The following is a 5,978-nucleotide window of genomic DNA, read 5'->3' on the forward strand; positions in this document are numbered from 1 at the left end:
CATTGTTGAAAGTATATCTTTAAAATGTAATATTCAGAGAAATAAATGCCTAGATTTAGAGTTTTGTCGGTAAAGACCCGCGTAGTTAACGCCTCTTTTTTCGCCAACGCACCCTTAAGACAACGCTGGTATTTAGAGTTGTCTGAGGGGCTGCGTTAGGCTCCAAAAAGGGTGCGTTGAGCCTAATGTACCGCCACTTCAACCCTCAATACCAGCGTTGCTTACGGTAGCGGTAAGCAGCTAAAACGTGCTCGTGCATGATATCCCCATAGGAAACAATGGGGCAGTTTGGGCTGAAAAAAAACCTAACACCTCCAAAAAAGCAGCGTTCAGCTCTTAACGCAGCCCCATTGTTTCCTATGGGGAAACACTTTCTAAGTCTGCACCTAACATGAACCCCGAGTCTAAACACCCCTAACCTTACACTTATTAACCCCTAATCTGCCGCCCCCGCTATCGCTGACACCTGCATTATATTATTAACCCCTAATCTGCCGCTCCGTACACCGCCGCAACCTACATTATACCTATGTACCCCTAATCTGCTGCCCCCAACATCGCCGCTACCTTACCTACACTTATTAACCCCTAATCTGCCGACCGGACCTCGCCGCTACTCTAATAAAGTTAGAATGCGAGCTCAATCTGATTGGCTGATTGGATCAGCCAATCCGATTGAACTTGAATCTGATTGGCTGATTCAATCGGCCAATCAGATTTTTCCTATCTTAATTCCGATTGGCTGATAGAATCCTATCGTCCAATCGGAATTCGAGGGACGCCATCTTGGATGATGTCATTTAAAGGAACCTTCATTCGGCGAGTAGGCGTCGTGGAAGAAGGATGGATCCGCATCGGCTGGAAGAAGATGGCTCCACTCCGGATGGATGAAGATAGAAGGTGCCGCTTGGATGAAGATGTCTACCAGTCCGGATGTCCTCTTCTGCCTGGATAGGATGAAGACTTCTGCCGCTCCGGATGTCCTCTTTTGGTCCATCGGTGCACGGCTGGGTGACCACGACTCAAGGTAGGGAGATCTTCAGGGGGGTAGTGTTAGGTTTATTTAAGGGGGGTTTGGGTTAGAGTAGGGGTATGTGGGTGGTGGGTTGTAATGTTGGGGGGTGGTATTGTGGGGGGGTTTTTACAGGCAAAAGAGCTGATTTCTTTGGGGCATGCCTCGCAAAAAGCCCTTTTAAGGGCTGGTAATAGAGCTGTTAACTTTTTTAATTTAGATTAGGGTAGGGAAATTTTTTATTTTGGGGGGCTTTGTTATTTTATTAGGGGGGCTTAGAGTAGGTGTAATTAGCTTAGAATTCTTGTAATCTTTTTTTATTTTTTGTAATTTAGTGTTTGTTTGTTTTTGCAATTTAGTTTAGTTTATTTAATTGTAGGTACTTGTAGTTAATTGATTTAATTTATTTATTGATAGTGTAGTGTTAGGTTTAATTGTAATTTAGGTTAGGATTTATTTTACAGGTAATTTTGTAATTATTTTAACTAGGTAGCTATTAAATAGTCAATAACTATTTAATAGCTATTGTACCTAGTTAAAATAAATACAAAGTTGTCTGTAAAATAAATATAAATCCTAAAATAGCTACAATATAATTATTCGTTATATTGTAGCTATATTAGGGTTTATTTTACAGGTAAGTATTTAGATTTAAATAGGAATACTTTAGTTAATAATATTTAATTTATTTCGTTAGATTAAAATTATATTTAATTTAGGGGGGTGTTAGGGTTAGACTTAGCTTTAGGGGTTAATACATTTATTATAGTAGTGGCGAGGTCCGGTCGGCAGATTAGGGGTTAATACTTGAAGTTAGGTGGCGGCGATGTTAGGGAGGGCAGATTAGGGGTTAATACTATTTATTATAGGGTTTGCGAGGTGGGAGTGCGGCGGTTTAGGGGTTAATAACTTTATTAGAGTAGCGGTGAGGTCCGGTCGGCAGATTTGGGGTTAATAAGTGTAGGTAAGGTAGCGGCGACGTTGGGGGGGGGGGCAGATTAGGGGTTAATAAATATAATATAGGGGTTGGCGATGTTAGGGGCAGCAGATTAGGGGTTCATAGGGATAATGTAGGTGGCGGCGGTGTGCGGTCAGCAGATTAGGGGTTAAAAATTTTTACTATAGTGGCGGCGATGTGCGGGGGCCTCGGTTTAGGGGTACATAGGTAGTTTATGGGTGTTAGTGTACTTTAGAGCACAGTAGTTAAGAGCTTTATAAACCGGCGTTAGCCCATAAAGCTCTTAACTACTGACTTTTTTTTGCAGCTGGAGTCTTGTCGGAAGAGGCTCTACCGCTCACTTCAGCCAAGACTCTAAATACCAGCGTTAGGAAGATCCCATTGAAAAGATAGTATACGCAATTGACGTAAGGGGATCTGCAGTATGGAAAAGTCGCTGCTTGAAAGTGAGTGTTAGACCCTTTCCTGCCTGACTCTAAATACCAGCGGCCGGCCAAAACCGGCGTTAGGACCCCTTAACGCTGCTTTTGACGGCTAACGCAGAACTCTAAATCTAGCCGAAAGTTAGTACACTTTTCTGAAATTATTAACAAGAATATCAAATACTGATTATTGGGTGCAGCTGACAGGATTTCACATTATGTTGCAGTCTTGGGTATCACAAATCTGTTTAACTCTTGACTATATAGGTGAATACTGCTGACTATTGTTACAATGGTGTATTTTCACAAGTTCCATTTGTAAATTCTACCATTGAGAGTGTTATAGTAAAATTATCAATCTGAACATTTTTATTCAAATTTTTGTGTCTGGTATTTTATCACACTGTAACTTTGTCATTATATTAACAAAATGTGTGTGCAATACTGAATATGTTCACTACAATCTTTAGAGGATTTATGGCTATTCCTGCAGGAAAATAATTGGAATTCAAATAAGCCGACTTTTTTACAAGCATTTTAAATGTCTTTTTTTCATTTTACTAATGCTAAATTATGTTTTGTGTGATGTCTGTCAAATTTCAAGTATTTATTAGATTGTGTCCATACATAAATGTGCTATTTTTTACATTCAACAATAATAAAGTGTAAACATTTCCAGTGTATGTAACTTTTTTTTTTTTCTCTCAACCAATACTAAAAATATATAGAGAGATTTGTTATAAGTCTTTAACATTGGTGAGCAATAGCAACCTAGAGGCCATATGTGACCTATGGAGGCTTTCAATTTCGCCTCTAGATCAGAAAACAAAAATACCTTAGAATGTCCCTACTGGATGTGTCCACAGCTTTTTTTCTATAACTCTGCAGTGGGCATTTTAGATAACCTGAAGATGCCCACCTACCTAGATTAATTGTTTGTAGTGAATGCTCACCATGCTGTTGCACTTGCACGTTAGATTCTAGCAACTGGACAGAACAAAGTAAACAGTGGATTGCATTGTTTATGACTTTGCATTGTACGGTTGCTGGAATCTAAAGAAAATGTGTGAAAGCAGAGTAGAGGGCATACTATAGAAAATGAATTGGGGAGCACCTTCTAGTTCCTTGTGTTTCAAACTGTAGTACAAGTACCACTGGGGATACTTGGCAAGGGGTATTCCTGGATTTCATTATTTATTGCCCTGAAGAAGCTAAGGTAAAAATTCATTGTATCCCAGAAATCAGTGTTTCTCAGTTCTTCCCTCCAGCACAACTAACAGGCCCAGATTGTATTTCTTTGCCTGGGCTGGTCAGTTGCTCACACTGTGACTGACTGTCAGGGTGCCAGGAATCAGACTGAGACGAGAAGTGCAAAAATAATCACACCTTTATTAATAGCAAAAAATAATAAAAAGTCCACAAGTCAAAAAACAAGCCAGGAATATAAACCAGAGCTGGTAGTCATACGAGCCGAGTCAGAAGCCAAAGCGAGTAGTCAGACGAGCCGGAATCAGGAACAAGGAGAACAGCAGAGTCAGGAACAAGCCAGGGATCACGAACCAGGAAGGACGTCAGACAGCCAGGTAATACACAGGAGCTCTCACAAACTGGTCTGAGACAACGCAAGGGCAAAGCATACTAAACAGAGGCCCTTTAAATAATAAGTGATGACATCACAATTCTGAGACTGCATCCTGTCTCACACGGATGATGTATACTAGTCTGGCCATAAAAGGAAGTGCAGGAAATGAGCAGCATCACACAGTATGCACCAGGGTCAGCAAGAGAGGTGAGTAAAATGGCTGCCAGCAGCACATGGCAAACAGATCAGGGAAAAAATCCTGACACATATGTTATGAAGGACTGTGGACCATTATCATTTTACGAAAGAAAACAGTTTATGCCTACCTGATAAATTCTTTTCTTTCTGAATGATGATTTCCATCTCTAAAGACCCAGCATAGTCTTTTCTATCTATACGTTTCCTATTCTCTAATGGGCTATACGTTAAACTAGAGACAATTGGGAGGGATTTTAAGCTCGGATATGGGTTCTTGACCTCCTCCTAGTGGCAGGAAATATCCCATATGTTATGGAGGACTGTGTACCATCATCATTCCAAAAGAAAACAATTTATCAGGTAAGCATACATTTTGTTATAAAGTGCTGCCCACAGAAAGTGCCAGATAAAGTTTATATCACTGTAAAAAGTGAATATTTTTCCTTACAGTATATAGGACCACAGTGAAATATCACAAGGAAAATATGCCATGATTAAATGTGCCAAGTAGCGTGTCCTATACCCAAGTATTCCACACTTATATCAGCGTGATAAGTTGTGTATGTGATGATGCTGCATGTAGAAATGTGATAACATGAGTATTACTTCCCTCCTCATATGCCTCTTTTTTTTCTCTCTCTAATGTAAGTGATTTGCTGAATTTGGTTATAGTAAAATTTTACTTTTAAAGTGAATTCAAAAGACTATATTTCTGATACCAGTTTATCACATTATGGGGTATGCACAATTGCATTTTTTAACCTATTTATGTGTTGCATTTGGTGGTGTATATGGCAACATGTTATGCCTGTAAGGGTTACTTTTTACAAAATGATTGAGAAACACTGTTCTAAATGGCTGAAACTCTCACTGCAGATTAAAAAGAAAAAAAACTGTCAGCCTTGAGGGTGGACAGGCAACCTGTCTGATAACTGTATGAAATTATAAGCATCATTTTACTTTTTCTGCTTTTTTGTTTTTTACACCTCAATTTAAGTATTTTTTTCTTAAAGGCTTTCTTAATTAAAGATATAATAAATTAAACATACATAGTGTACTTAAGGAATATATAATAATTATGGTATAATAAAATATATAATTTGCATGATTTTGCTATATAATACCTCTGAAAATGTTCTACCGTGAAGCCGAGGAACAGTGCTTTTTGCTTGGTAAAGAAGTATTTACATTTTTTATTGTAATTTTTGTTGTCTGCGAAACCGATGTTCAGGTTCTGAATACGCCAGTTTGTTTTCCTGCTGCTGGGGGTGTCACTTTCCACCAATTTAATTTTTTTTTTGTCCACTAAGTTTAAAAGTTTGTTTAAGAATTAATTTTTTCACTGAGAATATATATTTTTTAATAGATGCCTTTTCATATACAGTTCATAAAGAGTGCAATTTTTAGGCATCAATGCCATATCAATAAAAAGTGACTAGAACCTTAACACAATATATACATTACCAAATCAAAACACCACAATTTTCAGGTGAAAGTAAGTGGGTAAAAAGAGAGATTGAAGAGAGGAGAAAGATAGATAAGAGATGATAGTTATAAAAAAAATCCAGGTCTGCTATGACCTCACATTAATGGTATGCACTTATTTTTGTTAATTTATTACTGTATGTAGCATAATTTAATTTATGGTATAAAACAAAAACTATATGAAAAGCTTATTAGAAAGGATAAAGTATGAAGCATTGTTAGCACTTCCCTTCAGGTGCTCGCTGCCAGCCCCGGTTCTCCCAAACCGTGTATAGAAGCAGAAAGTGTTGAAAGTGGCGGCGCTGTCACCTCCAGGGACTC

The sequence above is a fragment of the Bombina bombina genome, chromosome 6 (genome assembly GCF_027579735.1).
Source record: "Bombina bombina isolate aBomBom1 chromosome 6, aBomBom1.pri, whole genome shotgun sequence".
Classification (NCBI taxonomy): domain Eukaryota; kingdom Metazoa; phylum Chordata; class Amphibia; order Anura; family Bombinatoridae; genus Bombina; species Bombina bombina.